At 52.6% G+C, this 22,371-nt stretch overlaps 2 long non-coding RNA genes and 1 pseudogene across 2 annotated transcripts; 2 read left to right on the top strand and 1 right to left on the bottom strand.

Moving 5' to 3' along the window:
- Nucleotides 1-823: 823 nt before the first annotated feature.
- Nucleotides 824-5,537, top strand: LOC134732464 (uncharacterized). The gene is made up of 3 exons (XR_010115653.1): nt 824-1,066; nt 4,798-4,931; nt 5,226-5,537. It is a non-coding gene; the product is annotated as an uncharacterized lncRNA (long non-coding RNA).
- LOC129462845 (uncharacterized) lies at nt 1,534-5,382 on the bottom strand. Its single transcript, XR_008650971.2, has 2 exons — nt 4,753-5,382; nt 1,534-1,828 (listed from the first exon to the last, which is right to left on the bottom strand). It is a non-coding gene; the product is annotated as an uncharacterized lncRNA (long non-coding RNA).
- A 239-nt stretch (nt 5,538-5,776) lies between the features above and the next one.
- Nucleotides 5,777-9,437, top strand: LOC129463006 (kynureninase-like; annotated as a pseudogene).
- The last annotated feature ends 12,934 nt before the right edge of the window (nt 9,438-22,371 follow it).

Below are 22,371 nucleotides of genomic sequence, written 5' to 3'. Positions count from 1 at the left end.
CAAGGCACTGTTCTCAGTGCTGGGGCTACCCATGGAAGTAGACAGACAAAAATCCCCACACTAACAGGCCGACTTTCTCCTGGGCAGGCAGACGATAAACACAGTAAGTAGGACGGAGAGCTGGGAGGTGGCCCAAGGAGAGCACACGAGGGAGGATGCTGGGCGTTCGTGTCATTTGCATGGCTACGACAGCGTGCTGCGAGGGCACCGATGTTCCCACCTCCCCATGAGGCCTCCCCTAGCATCCTCCAACACACACTGGCCCCTCCAGCTTCACTTCTTCTTTTTTTTTTTTTTTTTTTTTTTTGAGATGAAGACTTGCTCTGTCGCCCAGGCGGGAGTGCAGTGGCCCGATCTCAACTGACTGCAACCTCTGCCTCTCGGGTTCAGGCGATTCTCCTGCCTCAGCCTTCCGAGTAGCTGGGACTACAGGCGCCCACCACCATGCCTGGCTAATTTTTGTATTTTCAGTAGAGACGGGGTTTCACCATGTTGGCCTGGCTGGTCTCCAACTCCTGACCTCAGGTGATCCGCCCGCCTCAGCCTCCCAAAGTGCTGGGAAGACAGACATGAGCCACCACGCCCGGCTTTTTTTTTTTTTTTTTTTTTTTTTTTTTTTTAAGACTGAGTCTCGCTCTTGTTGCCTAGGCTGGAGCGCAATGGCACGATCTCAGTTCACTGCAACCTCTGCCTCCCAGGTGCAAGTGCTTCTCCTGCCTCAGCCTCCCGAGTAGCTGGGATTGCAGGCATGCACCACCATACCTGACTCATTTTTTATTTTTGGTAGAGAGGGGGTTTCTCAATGTTGGTCAGGCTGGTCTCAAACTCCTGACCTCAGGTGATCCGCCCGCCTCGACCTCCCAAAGTGCTGGGATTACAGGCGTGAGCCACCGCGCCCGGTCTGGCTTCACTTCTTTAAGCAGTCACCCTGTGCTAGACAACTGACATTCCGCGTTGTGTTTATTGTTTATTGCCTGTCCCCTCTGTGTCAGCTTCCTGAGGCAGTGACTTTGCTCATCCTTGTCCCTGCTGTATCGCCGGTGCCCAACTCGGTATCTAGCACACGGTAAGTACTCAGGGAAGAGTTGTGGAGGATACATTTTGCGGAGGGGGAAAATGAATCTCAGGGAAGGAAGATGATTTGCTCGAGGCCACATGAAAATTAGAAGGCAGGACAGGGATTTGAGCAGGATCTGTGGCTCCGAGACCGAGGCTCCTCTCCCGGTGACTCTTCCCGGGATTCTGGCCTCATTTGGACCTCCAGGGCCCCCGACCTGAGCCTGGGGCAGAGCTGGGACCCAGGCGGGCGAGGCTGAGCGGCTAGCTGAGAGTCGCCAGCAGAGGGCGCTGTCTACGCGTGTCCGGGCGCAAGGAGGCCCCAGTGGGGCTGAGCCCGGGTAGAAAGAGGGAGCGGCGGGTTGTGGGGTGGTGGGGCAGTGGGGCGACAGGATGGGGAAGAGACTAAGGCGGGGCGCGCGGGGGGGGGGGGGGCGCTGTGGGAACCTGCAGGAGAACTTTACTAGCTGGATAAAGGCAGGTTTCCCAGGAGTTTATTTTGTAACTGTATGCTGAAAAATAAATGGGAGGTGGCGTTTGAGAAAGCGAAGTGTGTTCCAGGTTGAGAGAGCAGCATGTGTGAAGGCCCCGAGCCGGCCTCCGGACCTTTTCAGTATGCATCTTGGTCAGGGGAGGATGGTCGGCCAGGGCACACGCATGGCCCCCTGGAGTCGTGCGGCTCTGGCCTTGGTGAGTCTTCAGGCACAGACTGAGGCGTAAAGGAGGTGCTCCTGCCAAAATTTAATTTCGCCCAGGCATGGTATCCCAGCACCTTGAGAGGCCAAGGTGAGAGGATTGCTTGAGGCCAAGAGTTCGAGACCAGCCTGGGCAACATAGTGAGATGCGATCTCTACAAAAATTTTAAAAATTAGCCAGGTGTGGTGGCATACACTTGTAGTCCCAGCTACTCTGGAGGCTGAGGTGGAAGGATCACTTGAGCACAAGAAGTGGAGGCTGCAGTGAGCTGAAGGGGCCACTGCACTCCAGCCTGGGTGACAGAGCAAGACCCTGTCTAAAAAACAAACAAAGAAGTAAATCCCCTAGTCTCAGGTATTCTGTTAGAGCAACACCAAACACACTAAGGCAGGAGGAAGGGGCTGGGTGGGCTCCCACAGTCCTGTCCAGCCACTGGGCCCGTGCAGCACAGCACTTCCCGGGTGCATCGGCATTGAGCCTTTCCTGAGTGCTGCTGCCATCTGTCCTCCAGTTACGAAGGGAACGAGAGACCCAGAAGGGGTGGGGCTGGCCCACGGTCTCCCTTGCTCACAGCCCTGGGCTGGAGCCCTTGTGCAGAGCTGCCTCCTGGTCAGCCAGGAAAGGCTCACTGGAGGAGGAGGAGTAGGTCAGGCATCTTCCCGGCCTCAGAACAGGATATGGGTGGGGGATGTTGGTGTGTCCTACACTGGGGCCTGCCCACCTTCTTCCCCCAGTGTTCCTCCATCCTGCTCTGAGCACTGTGCAGAGGACCCCGGACTATGGGGTTCATCCTTTCCTAGGGAGCTTTCAAGGGCCCACACAGCCTGCTCCCCACACCCCACGGAGGCGCAATGATAGCAGAATTACTGGCACTGTTAACCTGCTGGAGTTGGAACCTGGAGTCCTGGAGGGTCAGAAGTCAAGCTGGGGGACTGGGGGGACTGCCTGCACTGGCCACTGCAGTGCAGAGAAGCTGAGGTGACCACAATCTGAGAGACTGGAGACCAGGGCTGGGTGAGGGTGCATGGGAAACGGGTGCGTGGGAACTGGGTGAATGGGTACCGAGTGGATGGGGACTGGGTGGATGGGGACTGGGTGGGTGGGGACTGGGCGGATGGATACTGGGTGGGTGGGGACTGGGTGGGTGGGGACTGGGCGGATGGATACTGGGTGGATGGGGACTGGGTGGGTGGGGACTGGGCGGATGGATACTGGGTGGATGGGGACTGGGTGGGTGGGGACTGGGCGGATGGATACTGGGTGGATGGGGACTGGGTGGGTGAGGACTGGGCGGATGGATACTGGGTGGATGGGGACTGGGTGGGTGGGGACTGGGTGGATGGGGATTGGTAGATGGGGATTGCTAGATGGGTACTGGGTGGATGGGGATTGGTGGATGGGGACTGGGTGGATGGGGATTGGTGGATGGGTACTGGGTGGATGGGGATTGGTAGATGGGTACCGGGGATGGGGATTGGTGGGTGGGGACTGGGTGGATGGGGATTGGTGGATGGGGACTGGGTGGATGGGAACTGAGTAGATGGACACTGGGTGGATTGGGACTGGTGGATGGGGACTGACTGGATGGAAGGAGGGCAGGGGGCCAGGTGGGGCCAGGCAGCCTGCCTGCTCTGCTGAGCGGCCTGGACCCAGGGGCTGCCTCTCCCAGGCCTCAGTCTCATCGTCTATAGAATGGAGTTTCCAGAGATGGTCTGAGGCCCCTTCCAACTACCTGCAATGTGCTGGGTCCCAGGTCCACGGGAAGGACTGGTTCCTAGGGTCTTCCTTCCCAGCAAATTGTCCCTCCTGCTCCTGGCAGCAAAAGCTTCCCAGGATAATATTATCAATAATAATATTGTCCCCCCTCCTCCTCTGCCTCTTCTTCTTGTGTTTCTATATTCCAGGAACTTTCCTAAATGGTTCATTTATTTATCAGATAATTTAATCCCCCACAATCCCATGAGTAAGAGACATTTACTGATCCCTTTTTATAGATGAGGAAACAGACTCAGGGAGGGGAGGTGACTTGCCAGAGCCACACAGCTGGCAATCTGGCTCCCGTACCTCCGCGTCCCTGAGGTCACTTTAGTGCCCCCGCCGCATGCCAGGGATAAAGAGACTCGAGACCTTACCGCAACTCACGGAGACCTATGTGGCTGCATGTGTCACCCCCAGGCAGAGTGACTTGAAGGGCCCAGGGAGGGGCCTCTTTTCATCCCGGGGACTGCCAAGCCCTGGAGTCCAGCTGGGCATGGGCAGTCAGCCCGGGCTGGGGGATGGTGCCTGGCTGCTAGGGTGCTGGTCCTAGCACGGCAGGCATGGGTTAAAATCCCAGCTGTGCCACCTTCTGCTGTGTGATTCCAGGCACGTGACCTTTCCGCTTGGTGCCTCAGTTTCCCCTTCTGTGGAACGGGGATAATAGCAACGCCTCTTCTATAAGGCAAGGTGGTTGTGAGGATTCAATGAAGCAACACACGAAAGCACTCGCCTGCCTGGTCCCGTGGGTTCTCCACAGGATAGGGAACCCATGGAAGCCACGCCCAGCTAATTTTTTTGTATATTTTTAGTAGAGACAGGGTTTCACCATGTTGGCCAGGCTGGTTTCAAACTTCTGACCTCGAGTGATCCACCCACTTCAGCCTCCCAAAGTGCTGGGGTTACAGGCCTGAGCCATGGCTCCTGGCTGTTTGTTTTTTGAGACAGGGTCTCACTTTGTCGCCCAGGCTTGAGGGCAGCGGTGCTATCGTAGCTCATTGCAGCCTTGATCTCCTGGGCTCAAGTGATCCTCCCACTTCAGCCTCCTGAGTAGCTGGGACTACACGTGCACACTACCATGCCTGGCTAGTTTTTTATTTTGTAGAGGTGGGATTTCACCATGTTACCATGGTCTTGAACTCCTAAGCTCAAGTGATCCACCCACCTCAGCCTCCCAAAGTGCCGGGATTATAGGCATGAGCCACCATGCCCAGCTTGAATGGCCGCTTTTGATGGAGCACTTACTATGTGTCGCTAAACCCCTCTGAGCCTCAGTTTCCTCCTTTGTAGTGTGGGACTTGCTCGAGGACTCACTGCTGGCCTTGGGGAGCAGAGAACCCAGGTCTCTGTGATTCCGAAGTCCAGGTTCTTCCACCTGCAACTGCAGTTTCCAGAATTGGTCCCACCCCAGGAGGATCAGCCAGGTGGTATGAGATCCTGCTCGGGGCTGTGAAAAGGGAATGGGAAGTCAGGGCACCCTGCCTGGTCCCACGCTGATCCACCGGGGGTACCCATCCGAGAAATAGGGGTGGGGACCAGACTGGATGACGCAAATGGCATGTGGCATTGATCACTGGCCCCTCACCCTGGCCACGGCCTCCAGGTGGGCAGAGTGCACTCCCTGTCTCTTGACTCTGGGCTCAGCCATGTAATTTGCTTTGGTCCATGGGATGGCAGTGGCTATAACAAGACCAAAGGCTTGAGGTGCACTTCCACAGTGGGGCTGTCTTCTTGTGCTTCTGCTATGAGAAGATCGTCCCCCTGAATGGCTGCCGGCCCTTCAGCCTCGCCCCGCCAAGCGACACATGGAACAGCCAGAGCCCAGCCTAGAGCCTGTATCCCAGCCTAGCCTGAGGCAGAGCTGCCCAGCGAAGACCAACTGACCTTCAGCTAACCTGCAGATGCATCGGGGGAATTAAATGATTGTTCTAAGCCACTGAGTTTTGGGGTGGTTTGTTATGTGGCATTATTGCAGTGGTAGCTAATACAAGCCCGGTATCACTCTACAACTCTTGGACTCTGAGCTGCATTTGCGTCCTGAATCCATCACTTACTGAGAATCAGGTCTTTATTATTATTATTAATTTTACTCTATCAATTTCAAGTTTTCCATAAGAGACATAGATAACATAAAGGCCAAAGATTTTGGGCGACAAAACAGAGATAACTACAAAATCTCTGGCAAACAACAGTCGCTACCTTTGCACCAAGCTGAGCTCTGAGCTTCCTGACAGGCATGGCAAAGAGAGGAAGAAGATGCACTACCCATATGCTGGGGAGCATTAAGGTCCTACGGGCTGCGTCCCATGGGCTGGCGACCTCCCACTGGGGCCCTCTTCACATTGCCGTGGGATCCCAGCGTTTTCCCCAGCTTTCCTTCTTCCAGACCCTGCTCCAGTATCACCCCAACTTGAAGCCTTCCTGGCTGTTAGAATGTCTTACAGCCGATTGCCTCCGTCACTGATTGGTTCATCCCGTATCTGCTGGCATCAACCTATGTTGTGCTTAGAAAAGACTTATAGAGGCCGGGCGTGGTGGCTCACGCCTGTAATCCCAGCACTTTGGGAGGCCGAGGAGGGTGGATCATGAGGTCAAGAGATTGAGACCATCCTGGCCAACATGGTGAAACCCTGTCTCTGCTAAAAAAAATGCAAACAAATCAGCCGGGCGTGGTGGCGGGCGCCTGTAGTCCCAGCTACTTGGGAGGCTGAGGCAGGAGAATCACTGGAACCCAGGAGGCAGAGGTTGCAGTGAGCCGGGATTGTGCCGCTGCACTCCAGCCTGGCGACAGAGCGAGACTCCGTCTCAAAAAAAAAAAAAAGAAAGAAAGAAAGAAAGAAAAGAAAAGATGTATTGAGGCTGGGCGCGGTGGCTGACGCCTGTAATCCACCAAGGCGGGCGGATTGCCTGAGCTGAGGAGTTCCAGACCAGTCTGGGCAACACGGTGAAACTCCCGTCTCTACTAAAATACAAAAGAAATTAGCCAGGCGTGGTGGCATCCGCCTGTAGTCCCAGCTACTCGAGAAGCTGAGGCAGGAGAATGGCTTGAACCCAGGAGGTGGAGGTTGCAATGAGCCGAGATTGCGCCACTGCATTCCAGCCTGGGCGACAGAGCGAGACTCCATCTCTGAAAAAAAAAAAAAAAAAGAAAAGACTTGGCCGGGCACAGTGGCTCATGCCTGTAATCGCAGCACTTTGGGAAGCTGAGGTGGGCAGATCACGAGGTCATCAGGAGATCGAGACCATCCTGGCTAACACAGTGAAACCCCGTCTCTACTAAAAATACCAAAAATTAGCCGGGCGTGGTGGCGGGCGCCTGTAGTCCCAGCTACTCGGGAGGCTGAGGCAGGAGAATGGCGTGAACCCAGGAGATAGAGCTTGCAGTGAGCCGAGATCGCCCCACTGCACTCCAGCCTGGGCCACGGGGAGAGACTGCGTCTCAAAAAAAAAAAAAAAAAAAAAGAAAAGAAAAGACTTATCGAAAGACTTATCGAGTGAATAATGAATAAATGAATGAATGAGGAAATGAATTTACAGATGGGGAAGTGAATTAATGAAGTTAAAAGCAATACATCGAAGAAAGTGTTTGCTTACCTGAGTCTGATTAGGGGAAGGAGCCCTGAGCGGAGGCACCGTCGTTTGGGGTGGTCTTGCCTATATATTTGTAAAGAATGCTTGAGAAGCTTCTTGAGGGGTTCTGGGAGCTGAGGATCACATCAGAATTCTAGCTGAGAACAATTTGTCAGCTGTCACAGTGCAGAGCATGGTGGTTGAACTCAAATGCCGCCCAGCAGATGACAGGGACACTTTCCACCTAGTTCAGGAACATAAGCTAAGGCACTTCAGAGAGGTGTTTTTGTTTGTTTGTTTTTAATTTTTTTGAGACAGGGCCTCACTCCGTCACCCAGGCTGACTGCAGTGGTGCGGTCTTGATTCACTGCAGCCTGGAACTCTTGGGCTCAAGGGATTCTCCCATCTCAGCCTCCTCAGTAGCTGGGATCACAGGCTTGCACCACTATGCCCGGCTAATTTTTTAATTTTTTTCCAGAGAGGGGGGTCTCGCTTTGTTGCCCAGGCTGCTCTCAAACTCCTGGCCTCAAGTGGTCCTTCCCCCTCGGCCTCCTGAAGTGCTCAGATTACAGGCGTGAGCCACCGTGCCCAGCTGGGGAGTATTTTTATGTCCCCAAAATGCAGGATCTGCCTCCAGTTGATTTGTCTTTAGTGAATAAGGATGAAAATGCCATCTATTTCCTGGAAAATTCTCTTGGCCTTCAACCAAAAATGGTTAAAACAGATCTTGAAGAAGAGCTAGTTGAGTGGGGCAAAATGGGAGCCTATGGTCATGAAGAAGGCAGCATCCTTGGGATACTGAGATGAGAGTATCGTAGGCCTACGGAAGGACCATAGGAGCCTACGGGAAAGAAATAGCCCTAGTGAATGCGCTGACTCTTAATCTACATCTTCTACTGTTATCCAGGGTCTCACTCTGTTGTCCAGGCTGGAGTGCAGTGGCACAACCACAGCTCACTGCAGCCTCAACTTCCCAGGCTCAGGTGATCCTCCCATCTTAGCCTCCCAGGTAGCTGGGACTACAGGCACACACCACCACGCCAGACTAGTTTTTGTATTTTTTTGTAGAGATGGGGTCTTGCCATGATGCACAGGCTGGTCTGGAACTCCTTGGATTACAGGTGGGAGCCACCGCGCCCAGCCTTAGTCCAGTTATTGTTTAAGCCTTTACCAAATGGTATAAAATTCTTATAGAAGCCGAAGCTTTCTCCTTTAATCATGATACTATTGAGTCACAGCTACAACTCCATGGAGTTAACATTGAGGAAAGTGGGGATTATAAAGCCAAGAAGGGGGAAGAAACCTTAAGAATAAAGGATATTGGCCGGGTGCGGTGGCTCATGCCTGTAATCCCAGCACTTTGAGAGGCCGAGGCCGGTGGATCACCAGAGGTCAGGAGTTTGAGACCAGCCTGGCCAACATGGTGAAACCTCGTCTCTACTAAAAATACAAAAATTAGCCGGGCGCGGTGGCAGGCGCCTGTAATCTCAGCTACTCTGGAGGCTGAGGCAAGAGAATCGCTTGAACCCGGGAGGTGGAGGTTGCAGTGAGCTGAGATCGTGCCATTGCACTCCAGGCTGGGGGACAAGAGAGAGACTTTGTCTTAAAAAAAAAAAAAAAAAAAAAGATACAAAAAAAATTAGCTGGGTGTGGTGATGCATGCCTGTAATCCCAGCTACTCAGGAGGCTGAGACAGGAGAATCACTTGAACCCGGGAGGTGGAGGTTGCAGTGAGTCAAGATAGCATCACTGCACTCCAGCCTGGGTGACAGAGCAAGACTCCATCTCAGAAAAAATAAAATAAAATAAAATATAAAATAAAATAAAATAAAAGATATCCCTGAAGCAACTGAGAAGGGAGGAGGCTCGATTACGGCGATCCTGTTCAGTGGGCTGCATTTTTATACTGGGCAGCTCTTTAATATACCTGCTACCACGAAAGCTGGACAAGTGAAGAGATGTTTTGCTGGCTTGATCTAGCATGTACAGTTGGAAATGCTGAACTCCACTTACATGACAGAAGAGTTGACTTTGCCCACTGGTGTTCCCACAATAATTTGAATGGAGGAGCAGGAGGTCTGGCAGGTGCTTTTTCCGTGAAAAGCATGCCCATATGATTAAAGCTGTGCTGGTGGGGTGGTTTGACTGTGAACTCAGCACCAGATTTGAGATGGATAACCAACTGCAGTTAATCCCTGGGGTCAGTGGATTCCAAATCTCAAATCCTCCCATTTTGTTGGTCTGTTTCTCACACACTAGTTTAGAGATCTTTAGGCAGGCAGCGATTAAAGCATTGTGGAGAAAATCTATTTTGCTAACTGGTTATCTGGAATACCTGATCTAGCACTGCTATGGCAAAAACAAAGCAGAATCTGAGAAGCCAATGGTGACCTGGAGGGGGACCATTACTCCATCCCATATGGAGGATCAGGGCTGCCAGCTGACACTAACATTTTTCTGTTCCAAAGAAAGGTGTTTTCCACGAGGTAGAAAAAAGAGGAGTGGTTTATGACAAGTGGAATCCAAATGTCATTCAAGTGGCTCCAGTTCCTTTCTATCATTCTTTCCATGATGTGTATAAATTTATCAATCTGGGCTGGGTGCGGTGGCTCACACCCGTAATCTCACCACTTTGGGAGGCCGAGGCCAGAGGATCACTTGAGCCTAGGAGTTTGAGAACAGCATGGACAACAGAGTGAGACCCTGTCTCTACAAAAGAACCAAAAAAAATGTATTTTTAATTAGCCAGGCATGATGGCACACACCTATAGTCCCTGCTACCCAGAAGGCTGAGGCAGGAGGATCACTTGATCCCAGGAGATCAAGGCTGTAGTGAGCTGTGATGGCACCACTGCACTCCAGCCTGGGCAAGACAGTGAGACCCTGTCTCCAAAAAAAAAAAAAAATTATCAATCTGCTCACTTCTGTACTTCACTCTGCGGAAACAAAAAATTAGCAGTGTTTTCTAGAACAATTTACGCAAATTATACTGAAAGCTGATGTGTGTTTTTTTTTTTTACCATTATTCAATTTTTAGTTATTGAAAGTATTTTACAATTGATCGCATGCAGCTGGCAGTAAGTTATATACTTTACAGAAAAAAGATAAGTAAATGAAACAAGTAAGACTAAGGAGTGATGGGTGGGCTAAGGAAACTGCTTTTATTTTATCCAAGTTTATTGAAAACCTCCTGTACTTATCCCTGAGAGAGGATGCAGATATGGCCCCTGCTTATGCGTAGCACAGGTCTGAGGTGGGGAGGTAGATCCAGACCCAGCCAATCATGACTGAAGGTGATCAGTGCTGTGACAAAGGAGTCCCAGGGACTGAAGGGCCCAAGAAAGCCCCAGTCCATCCTGGAGGTCAGGGAAAGCTCCCTGGGGATGGAAAGAAATGGGTTGTATAGGAATTTGCCAGGGGAAGAGGTGGGAGAAGGTGGAGCAACATGAGCAAAGGGTGAGGAACGAGAAGAACTAAGCAAATGTGCAGGAGAAATAAATGGAGCTTCTAGAAATTTAACACCTAGTAACATATTAAAAACTCAATGGACAGTTTAAACGACAGTTTAGACAAAGCTAAATAGAGAATTCATGATCTGGAAGATGGATTTGAAGAAATTATCCAGAATTCAACCCAGAAAGAAAAATAAATGGAAAATAGAGGGGAAAAAAAAGAAGAATTCAACCTGAGAAAGCTGGAGGAGGAGGAGGAGGAGGAGCAAGAGGGGGAGGAGGAGGAGCAGGAGCAGGAGGAGCAGGAGCAGGAGGAGCAGGAGGAGGCAGCAGTAGCAAGGAGAAGGAGAAGAAGAAAGAGAAGAAGAAGGAGGAGAAGGAGAAAGATGAGGAGGAGGGGGAGGAGAAGAAGAAGACGATGAAGAAGAAGAGGAGGAAGAGGAGGAGGAGAAAACAAAGAAAAGAAGTGTTTAGGAGCCAGGGAGAATACAACAGGAAGATCTAACATAGGTAGCAGTTCCAGACAGAGATGGGAAAACGAGACAAACGCAATATTTGAAAACATAAAGTCTGACATTTTTTTCCATATCTAATAAGCACCACCAAATGCGTAGATTCTAGAGATCCAATGAATCCCAAGCAAGATAGGTAGGAAGAAATTCATGTCTGGACATATTGTAGTGAAAATATAGAACACCAAAGTCAAAGAAGAGATCCTAGAAGCAACCAGAGAGAAAGCAGAGGAGATTCTTTAAGTGTTTCAGTGTTGCAACACTGATATATTCAAAGGCAGGGAGTATAGGGAAATGGGGCTCTAGTAGAGCCAATTATTAAGGGTGATTTTGAGCCAGAGGTGTGATACGATGAGATCTGTGTTTCAGAATCTGAGTATGGAAAGCCAGGTGTGCTGCTCAAACCTGTAATCTCAGCACTTTGGGGGGCCAAGGTGTTTGGATCGCTTGAGACCAGGAGTTTGAGACCAGCCTGGGCAACAAAGTAAGAGATGCTGTTTCTTTTTCTTTTTCTTTCTTTTTTTTTTTTTGAGAGAGTTTCACTCTGTCACCCAGGCTGGAGTGCAGTGGCGTGATCTCGGCTCACTGCAACCTCCGCCTCCCGGGTTCAAACCATTCTGCTGTCTCAGCCTCCTAAGTAGCTGGGACTACAGATGCCCACTACCAGACCTGGCTAATTTTTGTATTTTTAGTAGAGATAGGGTTTCATATTGGCCAGGCTGATCTTGAACTCCTGACCTTGTGATCCACCTGCCTTGGCCTCCCAAAGTGCTGGAATTACAGGCGTGAGCCACCGCGCCTGGCAAGAGACACTGTTTCTACAAAAAAAATTAACAAACAAAAAAAAATTAGCTGAGCATGGTGGCATGCACCTATAGTCCCAGCCATTTCGGAGGCTGAGGTAGGAGGATCACTTGGGCCCAGGGGGTCGAGGCTACAGTGTTCGCACCACTGCACTCCAGCCTAGTGTACAGACTGGAGTGATGGAGTGAGACTCTGTCTGTCTCAAAAAAAAAAAAAGAGAAAGAAAGAAAGAAAGAAAGAAAGAAAGAAAGAAAGATGCAGTTCTACTCAGTGTCATCTGATTGCTACCCTATAAAAGTGCAGCCCCAGAGTTGTGAGCTTCTGATATCCCAAAAGAAATGGAAACAGGTGGCCCCTGGATGAAGGAGGAGGTCAGGGGTGGCTGGAAGGCAGGTCCTGGGGAGTGGAGGGGCTGGAAGAAGACGGAGGGGGAAGGTGTGGCAGACACTATTATAATAGCTGACTGCCCAATGTGTGCCATTCCCAATTCCCCCTCTTCCCTGCTGCTTTCCACTGTGGAGGCTGGAAAAGAGAAACCACTTACCTTCTCAGCCTTTGCTGCAGCTAGGAGTGACCATGTGACACAGTTTTGGCCAATGACATCTATGGAGTCTCATTAGATCTCATTGTGTGTGTGTGGCAGGGGTGGGAGTGGGGGGTGAGGGGGTGGGGTGCCTGGGAAATTATTGACAAAAGTGACAAATGCTTTCAATTAACCCTGAAGGTAACCATTCCTTTTCCTTTCTGTCTTAAATGCGGAGGCAGATGCAACGCCAGGAGCACCATCAGCCACGCTGTAAACAAGGGAGAAACGCCAAGCGCATTACAGAGGACGTCAGCCCTGCCATCACTGGGCTGGGGAAACAGTGCCAACCATGGCTGGTCTCCAGGTTCACAGTGACAGGGGAAATAAACCCTTGTTTGTCTAAGCCATTGTGATCTGTTTTCCTTTTTTTTTTTTTCAGCCACTTTACAGAAGAGGGATATTTGTTAAAATTCAGAAGGGGAGGGAGAAGGAGAGACTGCGCAGGTTGAAACGGTGATGGGTAAATGTCAAAGAGAGAGAGACTTTGTTTGCAGGTGCCAGGGGCCTGAGCACGATTTTGTCACGATAGCAGAATGAGCACAGGATGTGCCAGGCATAGCGCTTTATACTGATCGACGTGTTTTGAAAAATATTTTGTAGGCCGGGCACGGTGGTTGACGCCTGTAATCCCAGCACTTTAGGAGGCTCAGGCGGGCGGATCACGAGGTCAAGAGATTGTGACCATCCTGGTTAACACGGTGAAACCCCGTCTCCACCAAAAATACAAAAAATTAGCCAGGCGTGGTGGCACGCGCCTGTAGTCCCAGCTACTCGAGAGGATGAGGCAGCAGTATCGCTTGAACTCGGGAGACGGCGCTTGCAGTGAGCTGAGATCGCTCACTTGAGATCGCGCCACTGCACTCCAGCCTGGGCGACAGAGCTAGAATCCGCCTAAAAAAAAAAAAAAAAATTGTACAGACGGGGGTCTCACAATGTTGACCAGGCTAGTCTCGAACTCCTGACCTCAAGCCGTCCTCAGGCCCTGGCCTCCCAAAGTGCTAGGATTAAGGCCTGAGCCACCGCGCCAGCAGAACGCATTTAGTTCTCACTGCAACTTTCTGAGGCAGGCTGTGCTGTTATCCCCACCACACAGAGGGAACTGCGGCTTAGACAAGAAAAGTGCCAGGCAGCAGGTGGTGAGGAAGGATTTGAACTCGAGCACACGGAGCCCATCCAGTCCCGATGGACTGACTCCTCCGTCAGCGGAGGAGGGAGCGAGTCGTTTGGTGAACAATGAGTGTCTCAGGGTTTCGAGTGTGAGGTGGGGCGTCTGATGTGTCGCGGGCTCCTGCCTGGCCGTGTCCGGGCCTCCGGGAGGGCCGAGGTAGGGGAGGACGGTCCGCGGCAGGGCGGCCAGCACTGCTCTCCTTGAGGGCTGGGGCTGCGCGCTGCGCGATCTGTGCGCGGGATACGCTGGGCCCCGCCTCGCCTTCCCGCCCCGTCTCCGAGTCCTCCGCCCTGGCCCTGCCATAGGGAGCCCGGCCCGGGGGTTCGGCGGCTGCCGCAGCCCCGGCAGGGGCCGGGGACGTGGAGGGAGCGGGCCGGCGCTGGCGCAGCCGCAGAACTGTGCAGTAGAGAGTGTGACCTCGGTGGCCCTCTCTGAGTCTTGGTTTCTTCCTCCGTGAAATGGGACTTGAGCAGCGCCTCCTCGACGGGGAAGACGGCCCGCAGAGACAGCGCGCCAGAGAGTCCAGGGCAGCGCGGGGAAGGAGCCTGAGGCTCCCTCCCAGGCCCATCCCACCGCCGATCCCGCCCAGGGGCGGCCCCGAGCATTTCCTGAAGGGCCTCAGGAAATACCAGGCCCCCGCCGCCCCCGCCCGTCCGCTGGCGTCCAGCTCCCTGGCCGCCCCTCCCCCGCCTCCTTCCGGCCGGGTCCCTGCTCGCATCTTGGCTTGCTGAGGCTGCGGGTCTTGGCCGGGCCTTCGAGAATCCCCCGCCGCCTCCCCGAGCCTTCTAGATGTATCTGCGCCGCCTCCTTTCTCCCTCGCCTTCATTCCCTCGCTGCGGGCAGGCCGGCCTGCCCGGCGCAAACCTGGGGAAAGGTAGGTTGAGGGGGCGGGGTCCGATAACTGGCAGCCACACCCAGTAGGCCAGGCAGCTGCAGGAAAGAGGTTAAAGGAGTTGGAAGAGATTCTGGGAACCCAGGAAAGGAATCAGGGAATGCTGCCTGGAAGAGGCGACATTTAAGTTTGGACCGGAAGAGCAAGGCGGGTCAGACAGTAATTCATGTATTTACCAAGCATTTATTGAGCACTTACTGTGTTCAAGACCCTGGGGTTGGGGCAGGAGGCAAGATAACTGTGTCCTCATGGGTTTTGCAGTAGGGAAAACAGTGGAGGCAACCATCTCACAAACTGCTGGAGCTGAGACCACCAGAGGGGACAGTAGAATGTTAGTTCCATTTGATCAATGAGACCAGAGAGGACTAGGGTGAAATGACTTTCCCACAGTCACAAGTGGCAGAACTGGGATTCGAACCTGTGCTACTGTAACATGAGCCCCTAACCACAGGAGTCTCTGTGGCTTTTCAAAGCAGACACGCTGCTGCACACAGGAGCAGCTGCCAGCCTGCCCTGCAGCAGCCATGGCTATGCTGCAGGGCCCACTGGGGGCAGGTGCTGGCAGAGGGGACAGCCAGCCACTGGTGGGAGATCTTGCCCTGGGGAGAGGCAGCAGCGGAAATTGCTGTGGGATGGTGGAGGCTGTGGTGGCCATGATGTGGTTGCTTCAGGGCCCCTGTGGTTCCAACCGGGGCACTGTGCCTGCCTTCTGTGGCTTCTTCACCCACAGAGAACCCTCACTGGGGCCATGTCCTGCTTCCTGGAGCTGAGATTGAGTCTGGGAGCCCAGGTGGAACCCTTCTCACTCTCTGGGGACCTCCCACCCTTTATCTCCTGGGAGGCTGGGCTAGCATTCCTGCTTTATAGAAGAGGAAACCGGGGTCGGAGAGGCATGATGGCTGGTCCAGGGCCACACAGCAGAAGGCCTGTGTCTGCTCAATGACTGAAGATACGCGGCTCTTTTCTTGATACTCCATTCATTCGTTCATTCACTCACTCACTGTAACACATGCACATATCCTTTGGGTACTCACTATTTCATTGCACAGCAACCTGAAGGCTTCCAGCTAAGCTTGAGCACCTGAGGACCAGCGACTCTGCCTGGGGGCTTCATCCAGCAGCTGCAGCCTGCTGGCCCCTGCCCCAGGAGGCCACCATAGTGCTAGAGTAGGCTGTAAAGTGCTATCCCCCCAGTAGCCTTGATGCACGACTGACCTGGTGAGAGTTAGTGATAAGCAGTTCTGCATCATCGCCCAAGGTTCCCCAGCTGTCCATAGTGTTATGTGCTCATTCCCAAACCCTTTATTGGCTCCTTCCCTTCCCTGTGTCATTTCCCTGACAACCTAAAGGTGATTCTTCGGATCTCATTCAAGCCAAAAACCTTGCACTGGAATTTTTGTTCCAGACTGGGCTTCTGACGGTAGCAAATGAAGACATTCATTTATTCAGTCTTCAAACACGATTGACCTAACCTGAGCCCGCCCCATGCTGGGCTCTGGGGATGTGGGCATGATTCATAGGCATTTTCTGGCCTCCAGAGCCCCCTGCTTGATGGAAGAGGCAGGAACAGCTTCTGATGATTCTAACCCAGTGTGGTTAATGACGTGACCACATCTCCAGGGAGAGTGACCCCTTCTGCCTGGGGGGTCAAGCGGCGTCTCCAAAGATGTTCCCTTCCAGCTTGGCTTTGAAGGATGAGGAGGTGTTCCTCAGCGGGACCAGGGGGCTGGGGAAATGGCATTCTTGGCAAAGAGAACAGCATGTGCAGACCAGGAGCAGGAGCAAGGAGGGGCTGACAGATGGTGGCACTAGGGATGTTGGCAGGGTCGGACCGTGCCAGCCTTGAAGACCAGGGGAGACCCTGGGACTGTGGTGTGGTCATGGGAAACCGCCACTGAAAGTTTTGGAGCAAGGGCAGGATTTGATTTTAGGAAACGCACTTTCTCTGGAAAGACCTACAGGTTAAATGGTCCTTCCTTCCTCATTGTAACTCCCAGCAAGTCAAGGGAGTCCACCTTGGTGCAGCTGAACAGCAGCATCGCTATATGTGGAGCTCTTGTTAACACTTCATTCATTGGGTCTTCACACCCTTGAGTGAAGCATCCTTTTTAGCAACCTCTTTTTATAAGTGGGGAAACTGAGGCACGGTGCAGGACTCAATCAAGGTCCCATAGCTAGGAAGCGGGGGCATTGGGATTAGAACCCATGTTTCTTGGCCAGGCATGGTGGCTCACGCCTGTAATCTCAGCACTTTGGGAGGCCGAGGTGAGCGGATCACCTGAAGTCAGGAGTTCGAGACTCGCCTGGCCAAGATGGCAAAACCCTGTCTCTACTAAACATACAAAAATTAGCCCGGTGTGGTGGCACACGCCTGTAATCCAAGCTACTCGGGAGGCTGAGGCAGGAGAATTGCTTGAACCCAGGAGGTGGAGGTTGCAGTGAGCCGAGATCGTGCCACTGCATCCAGCCTGGGCAACAGAGCAAGACTCCGTCTAAAAAAAAAAAAGACTGGGCGCAGTGGCTCATGCCTGTAATCCCAGCACTTTTGGAGGCTGAGGTGGGTGGATCATGAGGTCAGGAGATCGAGACCATCCTGGTTAACACGGTGAAACCCTGCCTCTACTAAAAATACAAAAAATTAGCTGGGCATGGTGGCAGGTGCCTGTAGTCTCAGCTACTCGGGAGGCTGAGGCAGGAGAATGGCGTGAACCCAGGAGGCAGAGCTTGCAGTGAGCCGAGATCACGCCACTGCACTCTCGGGACAGAGGGAGACTCTGTCTCAAAACAAAGCAAAAACAAAAACCCAAACAACAACAACAACAACAACAAAAGAAGAAGCTGTGTTTCTTTGGCTTTAAGCCCATCCTCTACGTTGCACCACCGCCATGGTTTTCAGAGGCTAGAGGGCTCCAGGAACCACCTTCTCTCCCCAGCACAGCCCTGGGGGTGGTTGGGTGGGCAGAGAAGGGACAAGCAGCCCAAGTCACAGCCAGGGATGGAATCAGCATGGCTTCTTTCGGAGAAATGAAGAAGCAGGAGTGTTATTCTTGGCCAGGATGGGAAATGAGTTGGAATCTTGGCTCCTATGCTCACTAGCCGTGTGGTCTGTGGCAAGCCACATCCTCTCTCTGTGTCTTGACTTACCCATCTGTAAAATGGTGGCTCCTCGTAACCCCCACTTCATAGGGCTGTTGTGAAGATTGAACGTACTGAAGACTCAAATTCTTAGTACACTGCCAGGCACGTAGGAAGAGCTCTTAGAGTGTTATTTTATAGCCGTCATTTGAGAAGGGGTGGGCAGGAGCACAGACTCTGGGCTCCAATCCACAAACTGCCATCTACTAGTCCATTTGTGAGCTGGCTGGTAAATTCACCTTCCTGTGCCTCAGTTTCTTCATCAGTAAAATGGGATAATGATGGTGCCTTCCTAGTTGGGTTGTTGTGAAGGTTAAATGAGATGCCATGTGGAAGTGCAGAGGAGAAGGGCTGCCATAAGGGGCTCCATGTGGGTGCTGCCGTTATTATTGGGCACCTACTGCATGCTATGTCCCTGCATACAGGAGTCGACCTTTGAGACCTGCTTGTTCATGGCTGTTTCACGGATGTCGAAGTGGAGGCTCAGCAGAGTTGGAGGTTCCCGGAGTCTCCCAGCTGGTCAGGGCGGTGTCGGGACTGGAACCCCAGCCAGGCTGACTCAGACATCCCTGGGGCCTGCGCCCAGCAGGGCAGCTGTGACTCAAGTTTGCAGGAAGAGGAGGAGGAGGGTGGGGTAAATGGGTGCTTGACGGAAGCCACAACCTCTATTCCCTCGAAATGGAAATACTTCGTGGGGTTTGGTGTGTCCGAGCCGAAGAGCAGCCAGTGACAGGCCTGGGGATCATCTGGCACCGCCCGCTTGACAAGGCCCTGGAAACTTTTGGTCTCTGCAGCAGCAACTGGATTTCAGCCTGGGCCTCGGACGCCTCGGCCTGGGTACAGATGCGACTTAGATGCAGTCCTTCCCTGGCAATGGAGGGGATGCCCAGGCTGGCACAGGAGTCTCGGGTCCTCTCTGGCTCTACCCCAATCTGCTGTGTGATTTTGGGCCCAGGCAGGGACCCCTCTGGGCTCTGTTACTGGAGAAAAGGCAAGTGGCTGGGACAGGCGGGTCCCCAGCCCTCCTTGCCTGGAGGTCTGCGAGTTGGAGGGCTCTGGGGTAAAGCCAGAGCCAGGCCCGGGGAGAGCCTAGGCTCATCTCTGGTGAACAGGGTACCCTCTAGCCAAAGCAGGGGCAAGGCAAGGCACATGCCCCTCATATGGGAGCTGGGGCTGACCCTCTCTCCTAGCCCTGCACACCTTGAGCACATGGCCTTGGCCCATCTGCCCTGTGGGTGGACACTTTCCAGCCCTGGGTCCTGGACTCCACCAGTCAGCAGGAACCTAGACTCCTGAGGGCTGCAGCCTGGACGGGAGGTCAGGGAACTGGGTTCCTGAGCGCGTCTCTGTGCCATTCATCTCTCCGTTGGTTTCCCAAATGTGGACCCAGCACACACTGTGAGTCAGGCCTGAGCTAGGTTCTAGGGATGCTACTGTCAACAAGACAGATGAAGGTTCCTGCCCTCATGGAGGGGAGGGAGACAATAAGCAAAGAAATAAATGCATGATGTAACGTCAGCCAGGGAGTGATGCTGCAAAGCAGGGCGGGCGTGGGGAGTGACGCAGGCTGGGGTTGGGGAGGCACCGTTGTAGTGGTCAGGAAGACTGCTCGGAGAGGCAGACTGAGGGAAGGAGGAGGGACATCTGGATGTCTGAGGGAAGGGCCATTTGGGCAGAGGGAAGGGCACAGGGCTCAGTGTATGTGGGGGGGAGGTTGGAGGGGGCTCCGTGTGTAAGGGTGCGAGTGGGGAAGGGAGGCAGGCTGCGAGTGGACAGGGCTATAGACTTCATTCTAACTGTGACACAAAGGCCTTGCAGGGTTTAGGAGGGGGACATGATTTCACTTGGTCTTCCCAATAACTCCCTGCCAGAAAGAGACAGAGCCCCAAATTGCAGTGAGGAAGCTGAGGCTCAGAGGACATCCCTGCACACGTCTGGGGTGTCATATCATCATCGGAGGAGCTGGGACTCAAACCCAGCTCTGGAACGTGCTCTGTCCTCAGCTCCGTGATAACATTGTGTGAGGTGCTGGGTGCAGCTCCCAACTCCTCCCTGCCCAACCATGCTCTGTTAGCCTGTGGTCTGCAGAGTGGCTTCCACCAGGGATGCCTTGCCTTTTTTTTTTTTTCGAGACAGGGTGTTGCTCCATTGCCCAGGCTGAAGTGCAGTAGTGCGATGATAACTCACTGCAGCCTCAACCTCCTGGGCTTCACTGGTCCTCCCACCTCAGCCTCTCGAGTAGCTGAGATTACAGGCGCACACCAATACGCCTGGCTAATTAAAAAACAAACAAACAAAAAAATATATATATATTTTTTGTAGAGATGGGGTCTCATTGGGTTGCCCAGCCTGGTCTGAAACCCTTGCCCTCAAGTGATCCTCCCGTCTCAGACTCTCCAAGTGCTAGGTTTGAGCCACCACGCCCATCTGGGATGCCTTGTCTTTTATACCTTTACTCCACAAATATGTGCTTAGGCATTGCTCGCTGTGGCCAGAACCTTGCAGGGGTGAGAGACACAGGTAAATGAGAGCTGGTCCCAGCCCTCCCTCAGAAAGCTGCTGGACCACGGGGTGACAAAACTGAAGCTGTCTGTCACATCTGGGAGCAGGTGCTATGAGGATAAGCAGCCAGAGAAGACCCCTAACTTGATCTGTGGCCACCAAAGAAGGCACCCGAGGCAGGATGCCTCCCTGAATCCTAAAGCCAATTAGCAGTCAGCCAGGACAGCTGCTAGAGGGGGTCTAAGGGGGAGTGGAGAGGATGTTCCAGGCAGAGGGAACAGCAGACAGGAAGGCTCAGAGGTGAGTGTGAGCAGGCAGTCTCAGGGACCCTAGACAGTTGGTGAGGCTGCAGTGCTCAGGGCAGGTGTGCCGAGAGGTAAGCTGGCAGGGCCAGGTCCCTGGGGGCTGGCTTGTCCTTTCTGCCATTGTCTGAGAGAGTGGGTGGCTGGTACCTAGTGGCCCAGATGAAGATAATGGAGATGCAATTGTGTTCTTCTTTCTGCTCAGTGCCTCTCAGTTAAGGACATTTGCAAAAATTAATAACAGCATATGCTTTTATGTCCTCCGCTTAAATTTCCTTTGGATTAAAGAAAGTAATGGAGGGAAAGGAAGAAAAGCAGGAAGGAGAGAGAGAGGGAGGGGAGAAAGAGATAAAAGAAGGAAAATAATTTTGGGGAAAAAATGTGTCCTTTTCTGGGCTGAGATAGCCCCAGCCTTTGCATTTTCTCACCCACTGAGTCACCAGCCTCCTGCCCTCTTTCAGGACTGTACATCTTGGCCTCTTACCTACCGTGTCTGCATCAGCCTCCCTCACAGCCTGATGGCCCCTGCGGCAGCCCCACCCCAGTTTCAGGGGCTAAGAAAACTACAGTTGCATGAACGAGTGGAGGTGAGTGGGAGGCAGAAGCGGCGGGGAGAACCAGTCTGTTCCGAGATCTCTGGACCAACCAGTGGATCCTGATGGTCAGCCTTGTCTACAGCCCCTTCCAGCATGGAAGCCAGTCCTCCTGGCATTCTTCTAATTACACTGAGCTGTGAGTTATGTGTGCCAAGTATGTGCTGGATTTTGTAGCAAGTGCTTTCCATTCATCAGTTCAGGGTAGTGATGCAGGTAGCTCCAGGCTCAGAGAGGAACAGTGACTTGTCCAGGTCACACAGCTGGAAAGTGGCTGAGTCTGGATTCAGACCTAGACTTCTTGTTGCTAGGACCTGTATTTTCAACCACTGCCTATGCCTCTGTAAGGAGCCAGCTTATGGCTATGTTCACGCAAAGAGAAAAGCATCCAAATGGGAAGGCTGGAGAATTCAAGCAATTTTCCCTCATGTCAGACAGTCTTGTTTCCCTCGCCCTTCAAAAAAAGTCCTGGATTATCTCTCTCTGTCTCTCTTTTTCCTTTTCCTTTTTCTTTTTTTTTTTGTTCTTTCTTTCTTTCTTTCTTTCTTTCTTTTTTTTTTTGAAACGGTATTACTCTGTTACTCAGGCTGGAGTGCAGTGGTGTGATCACAGCTCACTGCAGCCTTGATGTCCCTGTGTCCCTGGCCTCAGGTGATCCTCACACCTCAGCCTCCCGAGTAACTGTGACTATCCCGAGAAGCTGAGACTACAGGTGTGCGCCATGCCATCATGCCTCACTAATTATTTTACTTTTTGTAAAGACAGGTTTTTTTCACCATGTTACTCAGACTGGTCTTAAACTCCTGGGCTTGAGTGATCCACCGGCTCCCAAAGTGTTGGGATTCCAGGCATGAGCCACTGCACCTGGCCTGACATCTCAGTCTTGATTTACACTTTTTGCCCAAAATAATCGAGTGTAAGGCAGGCCAGAAGTGGTCAGAGGGCAGAGACAGTCCCCAGCAGGGTGGCAAGTCTTTCTGCAACATTTTTGGAATACAAGCAGAAAGTGATTTGCCATTCTACACAAAACATGATTGGGAGGGCACTGGATGAATACAACTAAGATTTAAGCATTACTTTAACAAATATATACACAGAGCTAAATCGGTATCAGGAAGTAGTGGAGAAGCACTCAGAATAGGCACAGATCTCCACAGCTGTAAGAGTCTTGTTACTTTTTTTTTTTTTTTTTTTGAGATGGATTCTTGCTCTCTCGCCCAGGCTGGAGTGCAGTGGCACGATCTCGGCTCACTGCAACCTCTGCCTCCCAGGTTCAAGTGATTCTCCTGCCTCAGCCTCCCAAGTAGCTTGCCTTAAGGAGCGTGGACACAAAGCAAGGGAAGGGTCC

This window comes from Symphalangus syndactylus, chromosome 14 (assembly GCF_028878055.3).
Source record: "Symphalangus syndactylus isolate Jambi chromosome 14, NHGRI_mSymSyn1-v2.1_pri, whole genome shotgun sequence".
NCBI classification, from domain to species: domain Eukaryota; kingdom Metazoa; phylum Chordata; class Mammalia; order Primates; family Hylobatidae; genus Symphalangus; species Symphalangus syndactylus.
This window is presented reverse-complemented; position numbering and strand designations above follow the sequence as displayed.